The sequence below is a fragment of the Sciurus vulgaris genome, assembly GCF_902686455.1.
Source record: "Sciurus vulgaris genome assembly, chromosome: 1".
Lineage (NCBI taxonomy): Eukaryota > Metazoa > Chordata > Mammalia > Rodentia > Sciuridae > Sciurus > Sciurus vulgaris.
Window position 1 is genome coordinate 57738176 of NC_136461.1, and position 25017 is coordinate 57763192.

General features: G+C 33.8%; 1 protein-coding gene and 1 long non-coding RNA gene across 3 annotated transcripts in view; one reads left to right on the top strand and one right to left on the bottom strand.

Annotated features, from left to right (window-relative positions):
- LRRC7 (leucine rich repeat containing 7) overlaps positions 1-25017 on the top strand; it is a 525614-nt gene that overhangs the window by 5560 nt on the left and 495037 nt on the right. The gene's annotated exons all lie outside the window — the stretch shown is intronic.
- LOC306655369 lies at positions 1058-13603 on the bottom strand. The gene is made up of 3 exons (XR_013762251.1): positions 13434-13603; positions 11390-11525; positions 1058-1876 (listed from the first exon to the last, which is right to left on the bottom strand). It is a non-coding gene; the product is annotated as an uncharacterized lncRNA (long non-coding RNA).

Below are 25017 nucleotides of genomic sequence, written 5' to 3' on the forward strand. Positions count from 1 at the left end.
AGATTGAAGTTTGTTAAATAACTGAAATTTGTTATAAAATAGAACATTTCCTGATGTAAAAGGAACAAATAAGATTTTGATCTAGCTTTTCAAAATGGTCTACAGATTTGGTAATAATGAACTGCATTACTTTTTTAATATCAGAGATAGTGTTGCTTGTTTTCCTGGCATAATTAATTCATGACAGAAACATTTACTAACCTATTAGAATCTGTCATATAAAAGTACATTAAGAAAGTTTTCAATAAAGCATGTTTTAAGTCAATAGCTGTCATCTACACTTTGAAACTCTGATATAGTTGATAAATAAGCCTCTAGAGAAGTGTCAGATATGCTATTTAAATTATTAATCATAATAGAAAAATATAATTTGTCACTCAAAGACACATGGAGAAATTAATAAATTTAAAAACCCAAAGGATTTTTTATGCACATTTTCATTGCGTTGCTCCCTGCTTTGTTAAACTACTTAAAATCTCTATAAAAATAATATTTCACTTTAATACCTATGCAGTATAGTTACCAGAGATGAAGTATTAAGATTTATATTAGCCATGACATGATCTGTTTAAATATTTTAACAGTGAAGCAGATGTTTACATAGCTTAAATAATTCATTTACTGATTTCCTAAAGATAGCATTTTTTCAGTTGCACTAGGGTGTTTCTCTACATTAAGTTTAGTATTTAAAACCTGGAGGGTTACACTATGTCCAAGGTACTATCATAACAATATTGTTATGGTGAAAACAAGGGAAACAGAAGGGGTGTGTGTGTGTGTGTGTGTTCAGATGAAGAGAATTAGCTTTTATGGTGCTCACGAAGTAAAGTAGTATGAGAACAAGCAAGAAGCTATAACTTATAGAAAAGAGGTAGCTGATTCTCACTTCTTTATGAAATTTTCATAGTTAGAAAGAGAAGAACATAGTACTGTGAAAAACAGTAAGGCCAACTTAAACAATATGGGACAAATAGTTGGAAAACAGATGTTAGATGTAGTTCACTGAGAAAAAAAAGTAAGATTTTATGCTATTATATTGGAAGAGATAGAGATACCTTTATGTGGTGAAATATTTTGTAGAAGTGTAGCTGCATTATCAAGTTATGAATCATGGAAGGAAAATCAAGAAATAACCTTGCTAAGATAACGCCTAAATGTTATAAAGACATTTGGACTGAAAGGTGAGCAATATACCTTAAGCTAAATGTCAGCTGAATTTAAAAAATTACTATGATATAAGGTGGTATAACTAAAATAATTAAGAAGTGCAAGAAATTAGACTTCTTGAGTAGTAATTGCTTAAGTGTTCTGCGTTCACCATTGTAGTTATCACCAGAAATAGTCTCCTAAAAATCATGAAGACTAGACTACATGTTTACAAGAGCCCTCATAACATTGAATATTTATTGTCTAGTATTATTATGAGTTAGTGTAAATTAGGACATGAAAGTTTTCTTCTTTATTTCTAGTGTGATTAATTTCTTAATCACAATTATAAAAGCCATTGTAATTAAATCAAATACCTAGTTAAACTTTGAGTGATTCTTAAATATTAGCAGTGCCCTTAGGGTAATACTATATTGTTGAACAGGTATAATGTGCATATACACATATAGCTGAAATTGTTCTATTTCACAACACATACACACATAGCTGTAATCTTATGGTTTTACATGTTCACAACTCTTAGGAGCTAGAAAATACTTGAAAGTGTCTCGTCTTATGAAAAAGAAAATCGAGGCCCATCTTAGTTTGCTTTCCTGATTGAAGATGCAGAGTTGCTGATGGGAGAAGTCAACTGTGGAACCACATCTCTTGGCTCCTAAACTCTGCCAGTAAAATCACAGTCTCTTGGAAATACTGGAGCCCTTTCTTCCTGAGAAAAGAGAAAGAGGGAAATGAACCTTAATCTCATGATCCAGTTAATGTAGCCAGACAATATGATTACACCATCCAAAACACATTTCTTTTTCATTTAATTTTAGCCTGAATTTTTCCCTCTGTTTTTGTTTGTCTTAGTATTTTGGACAATTGCCTTATCTCTCTACTTTGATTTAACTCTAGGCAGACTGCAATGTTATAAGTTTAACATCCATTAACTATCACATTTTTTAAAAGATGCCTTTATTTAAGAAATATGGAATTCATTTTCACTAACATTGAGCTTGTCTAAATTTGGATACTAGACCTTTTCTTAATGAGAATTAAAATGTTCTCTTAAATTATTGATTTCCATGATAATTCCAGCTAAATGAATATTAGATTATGGGAAAATGTTCAATTCATTTTAAATAAATGAATTATCTTCTCAATTCATTCATTTCATTAAAGGCCAATCAATGAGTTAAATCAAAAGAAGCAATGATTTAAAATGATGTTAGTCCTATGAAATATTTCTTGAAATATGGATTAGGAAAATATTTTAATCAGTAAGATACAATAGGATATAGTCTGTTTGAAACAGACCCATTTCTGTGAATTTTTTTCACCCTCTCTAAAAGGTGTTTTATGTTTTTTTGCTTGCTATCTTTGTCTCCCCTGACATATCTGAGGTTTGCTTCTCCAGACAAAAAGCATGCTACTGGAACTCAAAAGTTACACTTCAAAGCGTCCTTCAAAATAAAAAACTCCCTCCAAATATCTGTTTAATTTGTGGGATAGCTTAGTTCTTCTCTGACAAGACAAATTTGAAATAAATGTTTCTCATTTAATGTTTTCTGTAATGCTCAAATTATCACTCCACATTATCTAGAAGCTTTGGTTACTGTGAAACTTAGGGAAGGAAGTTTTTCAAGCTACTGACAAAACATTAGCAACACTTACAAATAATTTTTGAAATTTTGATGTATCTCTCTTAAAATAGATGCATTTTCATTATAAGCAATGAAATAAAGGATAGTTACAAAGGTGTTCATTAAACAAAATATTCCTGTACAGTCCCATTTAATAACTCTCTTCAAAAGACAGATTAAAACTTCTTAGTACAAATAATGTTTAAAATTGAAGAAACTCCATGATGACTAAATTAGTGCATCTCATATCAGCACATTAACCACGCTTTGCATTTGTAGAGTGGTTCTTACTCACGCTGCCTTTCACTGTTCTGTTCTAAGACTCGTGGGTGTGATAGAACGGAACACACTTCTGCATCTGTGATATAATCCCACACACCATTTTACATGACAAAATCTGAATGTCCCAAGACCATGTGTTACCAGTAAGACATCAACCTTTACCAGCTCAGATTTTGAATCACCCCCAAAATAATACCTGTTTTCTCTTTCAAAATGTCTTAATTTTTTCATTGGGATGTTATTTAGATATACAACATCAGGGAAAAGGGCATTTTGTTTGCTTGCTAGTTTTTCTGACCCTGACATATCTGTTTGTTTCCTTCAGACAGAAAAGCATTACATGGGAATTCAAACTGTGTTATAAGCAAAGGGGGTTTGGTGCAAAGGAGATAAACTTTTCTATTTTGATATAGGAAGAAACTACTACAACTGATTTATGAATTTATATGAAAAATAAATATATAACTGATAAACTTTACTAAAAGTTAATATATGGATTAATATAATCATACTCCATATTAACATAGGGTACATAATCATTTAAGAAACTCTATTACTTATTTATGAAAACATAGCATACAGGAAGAAAATGGACACCAAGAATTCATTTACCTTAAAGTACAATGTGCTGGTGAGTAAAAGGTTAGAGCAAGTTTTATATAAAAAGTCTTCAAAGGTTGCATTTTTATTCAGTTCCTTAGCTCCAAACACTTTTTGCTTCCAACCTTAAGCATACTTCCTGACATGGATCAGAGACCCTTGTCATCTGCAACCATCACCAAGGCATATTTCTTCTCTATTGATTATCAATTAGTGTAAATTTAGTCCCAAAGACGTGGTGAAATAGTGACTGCTGACCAAATAATGTCAGTATCTTCATCTATTTCTGGTTGCTATAAAAGAATTCCAGAGACTGGATAATTTATAGAGTAAAGGTTTATTCACCTCATGTTTCTGAAGGTTAGGGCAATATCTGGAGAGGGCCTTCTTGCTGGTGGGGACTCTGTAGAGCCCCAAGGACCTGCAAGTTATGACATGAGGAGAGGGATGCATTCAAGAGACAGAGCCAAACTGGATTTTGTAGCAGTCCTACTCTTAAATCACCTGTCAATCTGTTAATCCACGAACAGGCTCTGTTCCCATGACCTGTAATCCAGGGCCTCACACATGCTTGGCAAGTACTTTACTACTGATCTACATCCCTCAGCTCTCTAATCACCTCTTAGAGGTTCCACCTAGTGCCATCTCTCTAACACTTCTCAATGAGGATTAAATTTTAACATGAGTTTTCATTTCCACAGGGAAATGAAACCAGAGCAGTCAGCGTCTCCGTGATCATTCTTAGGGATGCAGTTGTCACTCCTTTTGTCTCTACTAAGGACCAAGATAGGCCCAAACCTCAAGGGCACAGCTCTTCTTTACATGTGTAAAATTGTCCATTACTTGTACAAAGGAAGATGTTATTTATCCCATTCCTCCTTTTCCTGGTAGAATTTCTTTGAATGATCATATGTGGAAAATAGATTGAAATACAGAAAAAAGAAACTTATATTTGGGTTCTGGGAAAATTACTGCTTTCCAGTTCTCAATGTTATTTAATGACTTTAATATAATTGTTTAATAGATGATAAAATGACATATTTTTAGTATAAAAGATAGGAAATTTTATTGGTAGTTAAGAATTAGAGTCCCATGAACCAGCATTATGAAAAATCACATAATGGCTGCTATAATTTACACTGTAGCAAAAAGCCCTAGAATGTGACTTAAAGCATTTTGCCCACTCCCCTCCCAGATAGAAGCTAAATGAGAAATATATCTTTAAGTTGAATAATGATTACTTTTACCTCATAAAATCTTTTTAGAGTAATTTGTTGAATAAAAAAACATATTGAACCAGACACAGTGGTGCACGCCTGTAATCCCAGGAACTGTGGGAGCTGAGGCAGCAGGATCCCAAGTTCAAGGTTAGCATCAGCAATTTAGTGAGACCCTATCTCAAACTAAAATGAATAAATAAATAAATATAAAGGACTGGTGATGTGGCTCAGTGGTTAAGAGCCCTTGGGTTCCATATCTAGTAAAAAAATAATAAAATAAAATTTGAATATGTAATGACTTAATGAAACTTCAGAATTCCTTAACAGCATTCTCTATCTCTTCTTTAAAATGATTACACCTTCAAATTGTGTGATTTGTGTGATCACCCACAGATCACTTTAAGTTGGTTTTTTTTTCCCATGATGCTTCAATATATGGTTCAGTCATTGCTAACATTGTTATTTAAATAACTGCCCATTTAAATGGCTATCCCCCAAGCCAACACATACATAGGAACTCACTTAAATTTTTATCCCTTTAAAATTACCTCACAGCCTAGTGCAGGGGAAAAAAAAATGCATGTTTTATGAATTAGTGATTGACTAAATCAGTGGTTTCACTTGTACTTCTGAGTGTCCCTATGTGAATTTTGTACCCTTTAGAGAATTTCCCTTCCATTTCTTCTTCTCTTCCTTTTCTGAGAAAATCATAGAACTTTACTTCCTAGTCCCTTCTTGAAGCTAAGTATGGCCATGTGACTCACTTTGACTAATGCAATAGAACAAAAAAATGAGGGGTATCTCTTCTGTATGCATGCTTCAGGGCACTGCTCTCCCTTTCCCTGAGATAGCAATTGTAGAAACCTGTCACTATGGAGCCTTCTTCCACCTGGGCCTGAATAGCTGCACTAAATCAAGTCCTCCCAGAGCACATGCATTCAACACATAGTTTGAACCAAAAATGAATGTTACACTGTTGAGATCTGTGGGTTATTTCTTACTGGAGAATAATGTAGCCTTTCTTTCCTCTTAATTTAAAAGAAAAAGTGAAATTGTAGTGAAGGTGGAATCCTGATGTAGTTTATGGTGCCACCACTACAGAAGTGGTTTGGTGTGGAGGGGGTGCGTATCAGGGATTGAACTCAGGGGCACTCAACACTGAGCCACATCCCCAGCCCTATTTTGTATTTTATTTAGAGACAGGGTCTCACTGAGTTGCTTAGCACTTCACCCTTACTGAGGTTGGCTTTGAACTTGACATCCTCCTGTCTCAGCCTCCTGAACCGATACAGAAGTGTTTTATGAGCATGCCTCTAATTTAGTTCATAATGTAAATATATGTTCCCACTGATTAGAGTTATAGGAATTAACACAGTAATTATTTTAAATATATAAAGATCAGTTCCCTTGAGAAAATTTTGAGGTTCTCAGTTTGTAATTTTGTACACAAGCATATTTGATATGCCAGAAAATCTAAGAACTATGCTACTGCTGTTCTTGTACAATTCAGTAATGACTTCTCTGATGTGTAAACAAATCAGAGAAACCAGAGTGACACATACTTTCTTATTCTTTATACTTTGGAAAACTTTCTATAATAAAAAATTGAGCTAGGATTTTGGTTGTAGAAATGGAAAGAGGTAGATGAAGCTGAGATAAGCTTTGTAGGAATTATTGGACTCATTGCTGAATTGATAGTGGAGATGGTTAGTAAGAAAAAGTGTGATATTAAGTATTCCAAGATTTCTAGCATGAGAAACAGTATAAATGTGGGTACAGTTTGTAGACTGAAGAATCATGGAGAATAAATTAATTTATTCAAGTATATCTATAACACTGATACTAACATGAAGAAAACTGAGTAACTGGCTGATATATTAGAGAAGCATGAATCAGAGCATCAATTAATAAAAATACACACACCTATATAAAATTACTGGAAATATAGCGAATATTTTTGTAGAGAAATAACTAAAGTCTATTTTTAAGGAAAAAAAATGTTTTCAAGTGAATGATATTGCTATCTTAGTTTTATTTTAATTATTTTTTGGCATGAAAGGAAAGCATGATTGCATACCCACTCCCTCTGAATGCTAATTTCTTCCATCTTTCTCTCCCCTGCCCCCACCTCTCTCTTTTCTTTTTGGTACTAGGCATTGAATCCAGGGGTACTTAAACCACTGAACCACATCCCTAACCCTTTTTGTTTTTTATTTTGAGACAGGATCTCACTAAGTTGCTGAGCCTGGCTTTGAAACTAAAGATCCTCCTGTCTCAGCTGCCCGAGCTGCTGAGATTACAGGCGTGTGCCACCATACCCAGCTTCCATCTTTTTCTGTAATACTTTATAGTTTTGAAAGAACAATTTACTCCTGTTCCTTTTATATGTGGTTTCCTAAGATATGCAGAAGACCTTCTGCTCACAGTATGTTTCGTGTCTATTCAAGTATATTGGCCAAAGCAAGTCACACAATCAAGTTTGGCATAATGGTTAAGTACTCATGCTTGAACAAAGGCTCAGTGATGTGGTCAGGAACTGTGAGTCATTTCAGATATTCATCTACTTCTCAGGTAGTGGTTTCAGCATTTATATGTTGAAAGATAGTTTTTACATCCTAATACAACTGCCTTTCACTGAACTAGCACCAAAAGACATAGCAGTAGTGAACTATACATAGTTGTAAAGTTCCCTGGGTCTCTTCCTGGGCTTTTGGATTCTGGCCAGCAAGTAGATTTATTTAATGCAGTTCTACTTGTGAATATGTAGTGTTTTTTTTTTTTTCCTTCGTTGAGTTGAAATGCATTTTGCACATTTCTCAAATAAAATGAATTTTGCTATGTCCTACTATTTCCCTAGGTTATGGGGCATTTGGAAAATATGACATTTGTCTTGAAATTAGATGAATAGCAATTTAGTTTTAATTTGGGGAAAAGAAAGTCCTATCTTTTTAAGCATCGAAGTTTAAGTATAAAATAAAATTTTATTTTATTATCAAAATCTGGAGGATTTTTAGAGTGATTTGATTTTAAGGATGGATATACCTTGGAATTTTTGAGATACCTATCAAGTCAAAAAGCCTGAAATTCCTTTAAATGTGCAAAGCCTTATTTTGTTTAGGTCTACTGCATCTAAAACTTTGGGTTATAACTGTTATTTATGAACTCTATTTCACAAATAAAAAATGTTTGTTTTGCTTTATTATTATATGGAATCTTTAAAGTCATGAGTATATTAATTAAATTCTTCAGAAGTACATAGATTAGACCATTCACATTTCTACTTCCTCTGTGTTCTTTTGAAACTAGTAGGACTCCTACTTTGAAGGATGATAATAACCTCTGGAATAATGGTTTTCAAACATTTTATGATTGTGTAATGCTTTTGTCAAGTGGAACACTACAAAGAACTCTAATCATAAAACAAAGATAAGTTAAACTGCTATATTTAAAATGTTTTATGACTACATTTACTAATAATTATCATGGCAAATATAATTATTTCACAATTTTGTAATTTAACAGAAAAAGAACTCCAATTGGGGAAATCATATAAAATAAAGGTATTATTATTATTTTTAGCTATAGATTACCAACAAACTCATGGTTGAGCTAAGTCATTCAAACTGTCTTATGTGTACAAGCAGGGTTAATTTAGGTTAGCTCTCATTTTTAAATTTTTTTTTATTGACAAAGAGAAATATCATTCACACACAGACTCTTAGAGAGGATTACTCCATCACATGAATTATCAGGGCATATGCAAGAAAGACCTCTCCAATACAGAAAGGTGTTTGGACTGTCAGCCTGCCTCTTAATGAATATCTTTATTGTTCAACTAAATAAGCAAAAGATGGAGAAAACAAAACTCCAGGGTAATCTGAGGCAGATGAAATGATTTACTCATTTTGATCAATATGGCTTATTAGGATAGCTTTGGTTTTTGGTCCAGTCAGAATTAGGATTGCTATCTTTCCTCATTCTAAATATTCTGTCAAAATTGGCTAAAGTTCTTGTGAATGTGAGTTTTAATATAATCATCAAAGAACAGCTTCAGAGGCAAAGGTGGACAAAAATATTATTTCCTCAGAATTCCATAGATCTGTTAGCCCATAAAACTGAAATACATGAAGATATTTGGAAGGTCTTCTATTTTTTATATGACATGGGATTCTTATTTTTTGTTGACTCATTTGTATTATTCTCTTGACATCTGCTATACTAGCTTTTGAATTTTCAAATATCTGTCAAAATTATACTTTGCTGGTTCTCTGGTTCAGTGACATGCAGAGTTGAATTGTAGTCAGATCAAAGATAGGAGTTTTTAGGAGGGAGACCACTAGAGGAGAGGGAGGGGAACTAGGGGAAGGAAGAGAGGAAGGAAAGAGGAAGTAATGGGGACTGATTGGAGCAAATTATAGTCCATGCATGTTTGATTATGTCAAAATGAACCCCACTATTATGTTTAACTCTTATGTATAAATACAAACATAATAAATACATAAATAAATAAGTTGAAATTTTTCTCCTTTCTTTCTAGCTGGGAGAACATAAGAAAGTTATTTTGACTTTCCACATCATCATTTACTCATACTTGAAGTACACACAGTAATGGCCATCCCACATAAAGGCTGTGATGATTAAATAATTTAATCAAAAAAAGCAATCAAATTCCTTAATGATACTTTGAACATGCTGTTTGAATCACATTTACCCTTCCCACCCAAAACAATGGTTCAGTTTGCTATTTCTTTGGAGATAAAGACCAAAATTTGTCATTTTTTCCTACAAGACCTTCCAGCCAGCTATAACATTCTAGATTTGCCTCCTACTTGTCCCAAAACATTGATTTTCTTGAAATAAACCTTGTTTCCTACGACCTCAGGGTCTTGATTCAGGTTATTCTGGTTAACTACTTTCTTTACCTGGTAAACTCCTATTTTATCCTATTTGAACTCAGTGATAACCTCTGGGAGAAGACTCTGGTATCTTGTTTTCTTTTGGCTCTGCACACATACAGAGCCAAAATGATACATGAAGTGTTCCATAGGTGTGTGTTGACTGTGAACTGCTGTACTGATCCACAACTGAATCTTTCTGATTCTTTGAAATTCTTACCTCAAACATTTTTTAAAAATGGCCTAAAATGAATTTAAATAGGAATAGAATAATAGAAGAAAAAGAGTTATATTTATTGGCAGCTTACTATATTTTAAGAATTCATCTAGGCATAATATACATTTGTTTCCTAGTACAATCCTTACCAAATTTTTTTAAAAATATGATTTTTAGGAAAAGAATTAAAATATGCTATCATTGAATATCTTTGACCTAATTCAAAGGAGGAAAGGATGTGAGTACAATATATGAACTGAAAATGTACCTTTCTTTTTTGTGAAAAAGCTAGAAAATGATAAGAAAATTTTATTACATCAGGAAAAGTCCATGTCATAAAATATTCTAATCTTTTTATTATGTATATCTTTACCATGTACATAGATCAAGTTTAATGCTTTTCAAAATATGATGAATAGTATATATCCAGCACATAGTATAATATATTTATAAATTGAGTCACTATTATAAAAATAGTTTCCATCACATCTGGAAGTGATCTATAATGCTGATATGCATTTGCACCCTACACTCAAAAACAAGAGCTTTGAAAGAGCCTGCATGTCAAGAATAAGTTGTGGACTATCACAGTAAACATTTCTTGGAAGTACAATATGTGATAAAACACTTGCAGCCAGTTAAATGAGGGCCAGTGACCTTGTCAGAATGACACAGCCAGCCACCAGAGAGTTCAGAAGGAACTACATAAACTATTATGAAGAAATATATCCTTCTAAGAATTTTAATTAGCAAATGTTCCATTGTTTATCTTAAACATTTTACAAGATAATGCCCTTCGTTCCTCTATACCACAGATGAATGTAAATTACTAAAATTCTTTGCTTATAGAAATGATTCTTAAAATGGAAGGACTACAGATTCTTAAACAAATCTTGAAACAATGGAGGTTTATGGTAGACTTAAATCTACTATTGTTAAATAGTGGAAGTACTAGGAGCTGGTCTGACACTTAGCCAGCTCTGTACTATTTCCAGTTACATTCAAGGATAAATCAAATTCTGTAATAAAATTAATTTAAATTCCTGTCATTTAAAAATATTGACCTGTTTAAAAGGTTTTTCTTTCTCCCTTCTCTATATGTAAGAACTTGAATATTACTATACTTGGTCTTTCTGACGTTAGCGTCCCTCATCCATCTGTCAAATTAATCTTAGTGAGTGCCTTATTTTTAGTATTAATTTTTCTTTTCAGAAATCCCCAATAGTTTCCCTCATTTATAAAAAATCTAGATTTCCTAAGTTGATGCTCAAAGCCTTTCAACTCCTATTGCAACTTCTCAAACTCTTCTCTGCTGCTTCTTTAAGCAAATGTTCCACTTCATTAAAACTAATCTGAGTTTTCCAAAGAGACTATGTATCTTACCTGGAAGAGATGATATGTGGTAGTGACCAGGACCCTGACTGTGAGATCCCATGGATTTCTGCTCTGTCTTACTGGAAGCTGAAAGTTTTAAGCCAAAGCTTCCTCCATTCTCTTCCATTCTATGACTTCCTGGTCTCTAAAAGAAGAGACACTGCAATCATAACCATTAGCAGCTGTCTAGGATTGCTTTTTTTGTTTGTTTAGGTCCTGGTTATTTCACCCAGGGGCTCTAGGTTACATCCTCTAAGCTACATCTCCAGTTCCTCCCCCATTTTCTTGAGACAGGGTCATGCTAAGTTGCTTAGGGCCTTTCTATATTGCTGAGGTTAGCCTCAAACTTGTAATCCTCCTGCCTCAACCTCCAGAATTGCTGGAATTACAGGCATGCACTACCACACCTGCTCTATGGTTGTTTTGAAGACTAAATGAGATAATAAATATATACAGAACAACAAAAGTCTAATAGTACTAGTTGACCAATAAATGCTAGTCTTCATACTTCTGCTTTATTGAGTTCCTGCTACCCCTAAAAGTATCAATAAATTGCCTAAGACCACATTGAAATATATGTTCTATTGATTATAAAGCCAAATGTGAAGAGAAACAGTGCAGGATTTGTGTCAGTAGCAAGGGCTTTAGCTTTGGTTGGAACTGGAATAGGCTCTGCCTCTCCCCAGCTGTGGACTGTGGACAAGTTAGTCTCTGTAAGACTTGGTTTTGGGGGTCTGTAAAATATACAAAGTAATTCTGTTCTGATTGGGTATTCAGGGAGAAGTTTCAATGAGATAATGCGTACCGTTTACTTAAAACAATTCCAGTAATCATTGATAACTTATTTATTTTTCTCGTGATGCCAATATAGATGATTTTTAATTGAACTATTCATGTATAAAAGGGCATTTTTTACCTAACTTTATTCTTGACATTTTGAATGTTATTTAAAGCAGTAACACTTGTTCTTTATTTCTCTAAAATGCAGTCTTTTGTCAATTACTAAGCAACAAAATCCAAGATCCTAAGAAATTTCAATTACCATTAAACTTTGGGTTTTCTGTTTTCTGAGGTCTGAGGAACCAAATAGAATCTGAGTAACTCAAATGAGTCCTAGCATGTTTAGTTAGACTCTTTAAATGATGCCTTTTGCAGAAGGCATCATTTTCTTTGACATATTTACCTGAAGAAATGTACTATACATATATGTATGTCTAGATGTCTGTTGACCCCTGGAATATTTTTTAACTAGTGGTGAAATATGATATAAGATCATAGAGTGTTTTACTGATAGAAAAAATGTCTACCTTTTAAATCTGTCCTTTTCATGATTTTATATTACTTATTCATTCAAACTTAAATTCTCCTACTTTTTTCCTTATTCACGTTTTTCTTAACCTGTTTTGATTGTTAATTCCTAAAGAGTTTTCAGATTCCTTTTCCTTCATTGTTCCCACCATTGCTCCCCCAGTTCATCTCCTTTGCCCTGCTCCAGTGACCCCCGGACTGGTCCTCACTGATCCCTCAGTTCCCCTGGGCTTTTCCTCCAGTCCCACCTCTATGAGACTCTCCAGCCTTGAGGCTTTGTGAAATGCATATCTACTTGAGACACTTCTGTTTCAACCATCACTAACTCCCTGTCCCGGAAATCTAACATGGATTGCACATACATACAATGACTTCTGTTCACACCCTCGTTTTCATTCGATGTGTGGTCATACTGAGCTATTAAAGGGGAGAGCATAAGTGAAGAATGGTGGAATGTTGGATTGCATAGAGGGAAATGAGGGGAGGAAAGGAAAGATGGTAGAATGTGACAAACATCATTATGTACATGTAAGATTACATAAATGATGTGACTACATCGTGTACATCAGAGAAATAAAAAGTTGTACCCCATTTGTGTACAATGAATCAAAATGCATTTTGCTATCATGTGTATCTAAATAGAATAAACAATTAAAAAATACTTTCTTTTAAAAAGCTCTAAAAATATACTCCATCTTGCCCGAGCCTTGCTATCTGCCTGAAACACTGGCAAATTCCTACTTACTTTTAGATTGTAGTTTTAAATTTTCTTTCCTTAGGAAACCTCTTCATGTCTTCCTCCCTCTTCCATCCCAGGGAAAATGAGTGGCTTTTTTCTGTCTTGAAAGTAATTCTTATATATCCATATTATAAGACTATGTTTATTTTAATTGGTTGTCTTTTCCACTATGATAAGCATTGTTATCAGAAACAGTATCTTATTCTCTTCTGTGTAGCCAGCTTTTGGCTCATGGTACCTATTAATAAATATTTGAAAACGAATAGCAAAAGAATGAATGGATATGAAATTAACAAATGACCTGAATATACATATATTACTTACTCTATCAGGCATAATGTGATCAGGCATAAATTCTAAATTGTCTGTTTCTTCTTCTCGTTAGTTTCATATGAAAGCCTGCACCCCACATTAAGTTTTCTAAGTTGAATATATAAACATTAAATAAAATAAAACCAATGCAGAATTGTGGAGATAGTCTGAACTTTGGCATCATAAAATTCAATTTTGAGTTCTAACTATGCTATGTCGTAGTGAGGAAATTTGAAGCAGGCTACATAATTTTTGTTAAGCCTGTTTTTTCCTCATCTAAATAAAGGAAATAATAATTAATTTACCTCACAATTTAGTCATGTGAGTTCAATAAGGTAAATAAATGGAAAACTTTTGCAAACTATTGAAGACTAGATGTTTTTAATTTAATATTTTATTAGGTCTATATTTATAGTTCAGTCATAAATCCTGATGTGCCAACGTATAACTTTTAAAATCTAAAACTGATTTTTTTTCATACTTGTTAAGTTCCTGGTTTTTGGTGGAAATTCATCAGGTGGCTCTTTGCCTGAAAACAGTAGCTTCTTCTTTCCTTCTTCTCATGCTGTTGCTTCTGCTGCTGCTGTGTGTGGAGATGGGGGGATTGTGGGAGGTATACCTATTGCCCATGCCATTGTCTTCCTGTGCTCTCTGGCTTCTGCCCGGGTGTCCAACTACTGAGGTCTACTGCCCTCTCTACAGGAGCTGTCACTGAAATTTCGGTACATCCCACCAATACTGTGACCCTCTCAGGTGCAGTATTTATGTTCTCCTTATCCAAACTCCCCATTCTTTCAGTCACCCATTGTTTTAGTACTTTATGCTCACCTCAGAAACTTTGAGCTTGGAAACATTCACATCTCACTAAGGTGTAAAGAGCACACTGGGACCTGGGTCTTCAGGCCCATATCTGTAGAGACCTCCCTAAGTCTGCTCAATGAACATTCTGTTGCTCACCTACCAATCAAAGACCCAGGGTATTCTCAGAGGTTTACAGATTTCTAGGGTTGTATTTTGGGAAGAGAAGCACAAGCCTTAAGTAAGGTTTGCCATTAGAAGTATTTTGATGTTTTTTTTTTTCACACCCACTCTGAGATTTTAATCCCACTAATGGGCCTATTATAAGTACCCACTGGTATCCAAACTCTCATTTTTTTCACTTTGAAAGATGCCCTCTTCCTGTATAGAGACATACCTGTTTCCTTTGGAGACACTGGATACTAAATCAAGCACTCTTTAGAACTCTGCAGCCATTTGTCAGAACTAAGGTCCATTTCAACTGGTTTTGATACCTAATGTCCAGCTTTTAAAATTCCAAGGAAAACCTCTTTCTCAAGTGTTTGATTTCCCAACTATTGTGGCAGATAAGGGATGTTAAACACTCTATTTTGAAATTCAAGGCTGAGCAATGACTTCTCTGTTCTCAGCTAAGTGTATCCTCTCCCTTTGCAGTGAAGACCACTGGCTCCACAGTTGTGAGGGATGCACAGTAATAGGAAGAAAATGTAATTACCTAGTCACAATGTAATTAATATGATCATCTGCAGTTACACCTTCCACAGTTTCTTTAAATAAGCTACCAATTACATTCCCAAAAAATATAGATAACAAATTTGATTGTTCAGTGTGTTCTGTGTCCCTAATTATATTACAAATTTAAGACAGATTCAGTGTTCAAGTTTCCTCATTTATAAACTGAGGCTAATAATGTCTCACTCATGGAGTGATTGTGAATATTAAATGTGCTTCTGTAAATAGAATAACCAACAAATTTCTTGCATGTGGTGGAGTGCTCAGTAGTTAAATCCCTACTCTCTCTCTTATGTTATTATGTTGTATTCCTCCAAGCACTTAAAAGAGTTATTTAGCAACCAGAATTAGAAAACCTAATAATATTAACAATAAATGCTCCTAATCATGGGTTTAGCAGCCAGCTGTGTAGACTTTTGTAACCTTTGCATAAGCTCTGGGCTAAAGAAACTCTACTGTACTTTAAAAATTATCAGCAACCGTGGGGATTGAAAAATTTTTTTAATTCAAAAATCATAAATTTACATAGGGCAATGTTGTTTGATTCATTCTGTTATTTTCTTCCCTTCCCCCCCACCCTCCCTCTCCTCTTTTCCCTCTATACAGTCCTTCCTTCCTCCATTCTTACCACTCTCCTTAACCCTAACCCTAAACCTAACCCTAGCCGGAATGCTGACTGCTCCCACCCCCCATTATGTGTCATCATCCGCTTATCAGTGAAATCATTCGTCCTTTGGTTTTTTGAGATTGGCTTATCTCATTTAGCATGATATTCTCCAATTTCATCCATTTGCCTGCAAATGACATAATTTTATCATTCTTCATCGCAGAGTAATATTCCAGTGTATATATATGCCACAGTTTCTTTATCCATTCATCAATTGAAGGGCATCTAGTTTGGTTCCACAATCTGGCTATGGTGAATTGAGCAGCAATGAACATTGATGTGGCTGTATCTCTGTAGTATGCTGACTTTAAGTCCTTTGGGTATAGGCCAAGGAGTGGGATAGCTGGGTCAAATGGCGGGTCCATTCCAAGCTTTCTGAGGAATCTCCATACTGCTTTCCAGAGTGGCTGCACTAATTTGCAACCCCACCAGCAATGTATGAGTGTACCTTTTTCCCTACATCCTCGCCAACACCTATTGTTGCTTGTGTTCTTGATTATCGCCATTCTAATTGGGGTGAGATGGAATCTTAGGGTAGTTTTGATTTGCATTTCTCTTATTAGTAGAGATGATGAACATTTTTTCATATATCTGTTGATTGCTTGTACATCTTCTTCTGTGAAGTGACTGTTCATTTCCTTTGCCCATTTGTTGATTGGATTATTAATCACTTTCATGACCAGTGGTATGGTAATATAATGTCATACTGAAGACAGTTTTTCATGTAGTTGTGACCTTTAAGTGGTAGTTGTCAATGCTAACTAGAAGGTACTATCAGTGCTAAGTTGGTGTGTCCAACTAATCCTGACAATGCCAGTCATGAACTAATTGAATGTGCTCATATTGTATGGTTAAACTATTAGATCATGTGCAGTATCAGTCTCTTCATTAGTCCAGGCGTAATATTAAATATGAGCTATAGAAATAAAAAATGCATACAGCATAAGATCTTTGTAGAAATATAGGCCCTTTGAGTTCTATTAATCTTACAGAGCTGGAAGGCTTAAAAGAAAATAAATATGGCAACATTTTAAAATATAAGATGATACAACAGAGGGTTATTACTAATGTTATTGCTATTATTACATTGAAAAATGGAGGTTAGAAACTAAACTATTTAACTTAAATATAAGGAACTTAAGCCATATATAAATTGAAGCTTAATTTTCAGTAGATGATGATGATAAAATGAAATGGAAAGTAAATTTAAAAATCTTATGAAAACAGTAAGATATAATGACTGATTGTTGATTCTGGGTAACAAACCAAAAGAAGATGATGTGCCCAACCAATGATAGTTCATTTGCTTTATCCCTCCAGACTCTTCAAAGATTTCCTCAAAATAAACAGGCAGAAGCCAAAACAGTGATACTCAGTGCTAAAGATAGGATGTTAAATTACTATGGAAGAGTATCCACTTTATAGACATTGTAGTTCCATGATAGACATTGTAGCATCTAAGGTTTATGAGAAAATCTTACCTTGACACCTCATAAAAAGTGGGAGGATAAGAAGCTATTTGGCACAAGAGAGGTTTCTTCATAGATGTCAAGAGGAAGAATCTCTCTGTCCAGCAAACATAAATCATACATACTTTGAAGCAAGGCCATATGATCCTTAAATAATCTCCCTATGGAAAAGTGTAATGAAAACAATAGCTTCCATGATGGATTCACTGTAAGAGCATTTATAAATCTGATCTTTAGTATTTTGACAACTCTGTGATTCCATGGTTTTTCATAACCCATATCACTAAGATAAATATTTTTATTTTTCTATATTACTTGGAAATTCACCAGAAATCAAATTGGATTCAGGATTGATGATCAGGTGAGTAGTTATCTCTCCATTTCTTCATCCACTTAGAAGCAGATGAAGCAAAGACTGGGCATTTTTCTCTCTTAATAGAAAGGCATTAGCAAGTTTATCACATCAGTCTATGCCATATCTCTTTAAGACTGTTCTATCATCTTACCTCAGTGGTACAAAAAATTACCCCTCTTTGCTCTAATCTCCTTTTTTCTTTTATTTCCTCTTTTATTTTCTTCTTGCTTAGCAAACCCTTATTCAAAAATTGATTGACCTAATCAAGCCACCTATGTGAAAGGACTGTGTCATGTGCTAGGGGTGAACTTAATTTCTCTCCTAGTGGTATCCTCTAGTATCATCTACAGGGGGAGAAAAGCAGAGCTATGGAGTATCTAGGTTATCTTGCCTCTCTACATTATGGCTTATCTCTCCCCACCCCACTTCACACCACAATGTCAGCACAGGCCCGCCAGATCCCTTCAGTCTGTTAAAAGGAGCAGATGTTTCAGTCTAGAGAAAGTTTTAAATGAAATTAAATCATTACATAAAATCTGCTTATTCAAAAAACATAAGAATATCGCCTGAAAGGGAACAAAAATGAAAAATTCAGAGAGATTGTATTATAATTCAAAGAGATTAGTTTATCTCAAACAAAAGAATGAAAAAAAAAGAGCAAATAAGTTTTTTTTCTTTTTTGCTCAGAAAAGCTGACGTTTTGGAAACACTTGAGCATTTTCATAACTTTTGAGTTTTAAGTCATTACGTTATAAGTACCCAAGCTAGCCAAACACCATTGTAAATTTCCTGTCTAGATGTAGAGCATACACTGCTTTGACTACAGCACTAAATTTATGGCAGTTTTCTCCCTACCAAGACTTTGGCTGCAATATAGTGGGGCATTTTAAGAGGCAATGTGGAAATTTAAGAATTTATCTTAGAAATAAAACTGCAAAGTATCCTACTTTTAGATTTCATAAAAGCAGCTAATATTTTCATTTATCAAGTGTACTTTGATAAATGTCTGACATGTACTTAGCTTCACAACATGGGGAGGAGAAATGAAATTTTATATTCCCCAATTACAAATGAGGTAAGTGTGGATGAGTGATTGGGGAAGATAAGTAATTTTCCTAAGGTCCTACGTGGCAGTGCTAAAATCCAAGCCTGGAAGTTCTGTGACTTAAATGCTTCTTTTTAAAGCCTCACAATGGTTTCAGCTTTTTTTCTTTTTTACACAAACATGTTTTAAAAAACATTCAATGCATGTTTATTTCTCACTAATTATAAGAGTTCAAACATAGCTGATCCTGGCCAGGCAACTCACCTCCATATATGTATTTCTATTTAATTTGTTATTTAATTCCATGTATAAGTTTTTCAAAAAATCATTTTTTTCAAAGATAAATTTGTTGTCTTATAGTATGTATCATGAAAGAGTGAGTAATGAAGCATAAAAATGAGCATTTGGTAATTTGCATTATTTAGAAATTTGATTATTCTTAGTATTTAGTTAATTGAGAAATAAAGAATCATATTCTAAGAAAATTAATGAAAATGAAGTAGATTCATGAAAAACTCAGAATCCAAGTGGTTTTAATACATGATATTTGGAAAGCTAACACATGCTTTATATTTTCTATTATTTTACTTTTGGAATCAATTCCCAAGTGGTTAAAAGAATAGTTCAGATTTATCTTAAGAAAATAGTAGATATTTGATAAAAATTTTTTTATTTATCTTTTAAAATGCACTGATAGTGTAAGATGTCTACAAGAGACTTGGATATGTGAAACATACTCTAAAATGTTTTTCTTCTGAACCATGATATTTGCTTTTTAAAATGCCTTTTCTTCATAAAACTAAATTGCAACAAAAATCTAAGGAATTTGTTAAAACTTATCAAACAGCATTTTCACTACTTTTATTTAAGTATACATATTCATGGTTGAAATCAAAGACTAGAATGACTTTCTTGTTTTCTGATTTAAACATTACTTGATAAGCCCAGCATTCAGATCACAGGCTTTGTAGTTACAGGAACCTAACCTTTGTGTTTCAATTCATGTTCTATTACTTCCCATCAGTGGAAATAGGGATTGGGAATCTCTTACAGCCATGAACACACAAACTCACCCTAATTCCCTTAATACAACCTCTGTCCGTGCAATATATCCAGTTTCTTTGACACTCAGTAACTTGGTGGCCTTAGCAAATTTTCTTAAGCTTTTGCAGCTTAATTTTTTCTTTCTAAAATAAGGATAACAATACTTAATGTTGAGGATTGTGATTACTAAATGAAATAATCTACACAGCATCCAGCATAGTACACTTAATTAGTAGGAGCTATACAAATGTGTAGCTCTTTTGTGTAATGTTCTATGAAATTCCTATACTCTATAACCATCCAGATTATATAGATGTCTTCCTAATATCAATAATGCCTAAGCTACATATTTATATACATTGTTCTTTATCTCCTGACTGAATATCTTCACTGAAATAATTTATTGTAAGTAAACTAAAGAAGAAGTTTTATGGCTTTATATGTATACAATCAACTTATTTTCCTAAAGAATTATACTAATTGTGGGTGCTTACAGTTTTATTTGGCAAATATTCCAGAATGTAAACAATCACATGGGTATCTCATATTTTCTTCAAAGTGCGCCTAGAAGGCTCTGTTCAATGCTAACAATTCTGTTACAACTCCTAACTATTCTGAACTTCTTTGGAATCATTTTCATATTGTGGTTCTTGGGGCTGCATATTGAGTTCCCCTCTCCTTCCCCACCTATGTCCTCCATTGCTAAGTCCTGTTCATATTCTATCCATACAGACCCTTGGGCTCACCCCTACTTTTCTCATCATATCATTAGTGCCCTAGTCCAGATCCTCATCATATCTGATCCGAAATATTCCAATAGCATCTTAACTGGTCTTTCTGCCATCCATATTCTACCCTCCAGATAACAATTTTGGTGACAAGAAGCATCTTTCTGAAACCTAGGTCCGGTCGAATATTGTATTTAATCCATATTATGCCAATTCTCTTCTCAGTGATTTGGGTGCTCATTTGCTTGGCTGAATTTTGCACCATATGGGTGAAGCAGTAACTATCTAAAAGGATGGGATGGGGTATTTTATCAGTCCCTGTTATTACCACATACATAGAAAGTGATAAAATTGTACCTAAAGAGTTTTAATAATGATCATAGTCATTTGTTTTGAATGTCCAGGAGCTACTTAAATATTTCAGAAAGATTGGCTCAATTAAACTTCATTGTTGCCTATAAGATAGATGCTATCATCATGTCTACTTTTTTCAAATGAACAAAGTAAGACACAGTTAATTGGCCAGGGTCCACTGCTAATATGGCTGGGATTTTAAGCCCAGAGTGTCTGAACTATTACTGGGCCAACAGCTGCCTGGTGACTCATATATTTTTCATTAGTAATCACTCTGCTGACACCACTGACTTTACAATCTTATTTTCCCTACCTTGACTTTCCTGCTCTGACCCTGTGATGGACACTACCTACCTGTAGAAAGTTCAATCTGTACTGACTTCATAGCACATCAGATGGTGCAAAGATGTATCTCAGCACTCATTTCAACAATCATCTCTGGCTAATGGCACTTTGATAATGTTATTGTGTAATGTGGAATCTGAATAGATATTCCATTATTTGCCTCCTTTGAAAATATTTAACTACTATTAAAACCTTTAAGTTTCCACTACATTTTCTTTAACTTCTTCAGCTTTTATACTAAAGGATATGTATTTTAAAAAATCTATATTAAAATAAAATATGCATTAAGTAATTGCCTACTCTTTAGCTATTAAATTGTCTCATATAGAGTAGAATGTGTGATTTGATGTGAGGATCTAATTACCTTTTACGTGAATCTTGTATAATTATCCTTAATCACACACAAATGGTCAATGATACTTAAGGATCTACATCTATAGGAGAAGAACTATGTGGGTACTTTAAAGCTTGAGACTTTTCGTTTTCTATTCTCAGGGAAATCCTTGTAAGAGCACTTAATTTGTTCCAAGCATTATTCTAATGACTTTATTAAGTTTACCTCCATTGCTTTTTACAGCAACACTAGTGTTAGTACCATTTATGGATTAAAAATTTAAAAGGCAGAGAGGCTAAGTGATATGTTCAAGGCCATACAGCATAGTAAGTGACAAAGCCAGAATAAAAACCCTGGAAATTTGGCACCAGAGTCCTTATTGTTAACCACCAGGCAACAGCTGTCTCATGTAATGTCCAAGCCTGATTCCTAATGTCAAATACTTAACTCTTCATAAATGCTAATTGAGGCACAAACTGGTACATAACAAGATGCATTAAATTTTTGTTGGAGACAAATCAGATGATGTAACCAATAGTATCCATTGAAGTGTCTTAGAAAGAGCAAGTGTTTTATAACTAAATGGTAGTTACAAATACATTTGCAGCTTTAATTGGAGCAAATGTTTTTCTTTCATATTAAGTGAACAGGAAATCATTCATTTGAGTAAATTTGTTATTATACCTATAGCCAAAAACTGGACCACTTATATTTTCATTTGGAAATAAAATTTAACTCCTTAAAAGTTTTGTTGGCGCATTATGATTATATCTAACAGTGGAATTCATTTTGTCATATTTGTACATGCACATAACATGATTTGCTCAAATCTGTATTTTGAGAATAGGACTGGATGGCAGATGATTTCAAATGAATTTCCACAAGTTTACCTATAGATGTATTTTGATTCGTCCTTTTGTGATGGTGTAAGAGTTGCACAGTTTGCACAGGGCTAGTTAAAGTATATGTTAAGAACATTCTGATGTCAGTTATTTGGTATGTTAGTGAGGCTGGCAGAAAATGATTAGCTTCAGAAATTAATTTAAATTTCCATTGACTTATAAAACTGAAAACTGAAAGTCAATAAATATTTTCTAAATTTCCATTTTCTAATATCTTTTTTATTACAGTAGTGTTTAGGTGAATGATAAAAATAAAAGACTTTGTGCTTTTAAGATATTTCCTTTTGGATTTATTTTCCAGTTTTAAAAAATAGCTTCTGTGTCTATATTAATTGAGATGCAGACCAGGAGAAAGAGTAGAAGACAGAAGTTAGGCAGGCCAGGCATTAATCTTATTCTATCACTTGTTAAGGAAGCTTCATTTAATTTTGCCAAGTCTCAGTTTCTTTATCCATAGAACAGGAATATCTCCCAGAAAAATCGAATATATGTAAATAACATATTGTAAATATGTTATGTAAATATGTAAATAACATATATTGCCCCAAAGTAGGAAATCAATAAATCTGTTATTTACTATCTTTTTCACCTCTACTAACCTTTGTTCGCTGCTACCAGATTCTATAAATAAAAAGTTTTCCATTAAATGAGAGTAGTCTCACTAGCTCTAATTTGAGTAATATATCTTCCAGATTTACTTTGAATCCCAGCATCAAACACAGTGTGTCCAGCACCTGGGAAAAGACTTAAGCCATAATAAATGCTCAATAAATTACTGTTGACTGAAAAAGTTTATTGATTTGAAACCTTAAAGTGGCGAGGTTTCAGAATGAGTGCAGAGAAGGTGCAAAGTAGAGATATCTGGAAAACAACCTTCTAGACTGATTTACTTTTTTCTCATAATGCCCTTTATCCTTAATTCCAGAATAAACTACCAGGATATTAATTTAAAATCTAACCTCATGTAATAGCAGCACTTTCTTTGTAGTTTTCACCTTTGCAAATACTTTTGTGACTCAGTGAACTCTTTTACATCATGGTCATAGAAAACATGAAGGAAGAAAAGAAAACAAGGAGGGTTTGATCTATCCCCTCTTCAAATTAATACATAATCACTGGAGAATTTCTAAAGCAGACTGCTCCCCACTCCAAGTGGAAATTTTATGAGCCTAATTGATTAGTGGAACAAAATTCTGCTAATGGATAACCTGAATAAATCTGAAACTGACTATGCTGACTTGCTTGAATGCATGGAAAGTTGTGTTTAGTAAGCCACATGAATTGTAGTTTTTTCATGAATCATGAACTCTTTTCCTCTCTCACTATAGTCAGGTTACTAAGCTTCATTTCCCTTTGATCTCAAGATTAAAAATTCGTAGACTACAGTCTATGGTAAAATAACAATATGTGTTGATCTGGTGTAAACAAACTGAAATGTGATGGCACATTTATGGGCTTCTAATCTTTGCAAAGGCCTTATGAATGGCAAGTCAGCATACTTGTGAGGGCATAAGGGCAAATTCATGATCATGTTCAGCAGTTATGAGATGTTATATCCTCATATTAGAACCTTTTTCCTAAGAATTTTCCAAAAGACAGGTCTGTATCTTTGAAGACAGGCTGTACTTCTCCAGGGAGAAGTCTTATCTCCATCAAACAATTGATCTTTCTCCAGCAGACTCTGCATAATGATATTTAATGTGGTAGGAAAAATTACCAATAATATACTTCATAATTAGAAAATACCTTCTGCCTACATTAATATGCATAGCTAACCTGTGAAGAAGATGTGATTCCTACCATATACTAAATGTAGAAAATAGAAGCCCAGAGGAGCAAACCAAGGAGCTAAGAGACCCTTGTCCAAGAATTAGGAAATGTACCAAGAATTAGGAAATGGCAGACCTAGAACTGAAATTAAGTCTGTTTCCTTTGCCTTCATTATGTGCACCTTTTAAGTATACATCTATATAGATATATAGATATAAGTATACATCTATATATATAGATTTAAGTATACATCTATCTATCTATATATATAGGTCTATATATATATTATGTGTACCTTTTAAGTATACATATCTCTATATATATATGCATAGAAAGAGAGAAAGAGAGATTCTCTATATACACATATATAGATAGATTCTCTGAGAAGACTCGTGTGTGTGTGTGTGGAGGGAGAGAGAAAGTGAAAGAGATTTTAATGATTTGGTTCATGTGATTTTGCAGCTTTGGCAAATTCAAAATCTGATGGGGTAGGAATACAGGCTGGAGACTCAGGGACGAGTTATAGCTTGAGTCTTAAGGCATCCTGCTAGCTAAATTCCTCCTTGCTAGAAGGAAGTTTAAGACATTCAACTGATAGGTTGGCACCAACTCACATAATGGGAAGGTAATCTGCTTTACTCAAAATTCATTGATTTAAGTGTTAATCTTATTAGAAAAAAAACCCATGGTCACATTTTAATGTTTGATCAGATATATATGGGCACCATGATTCAG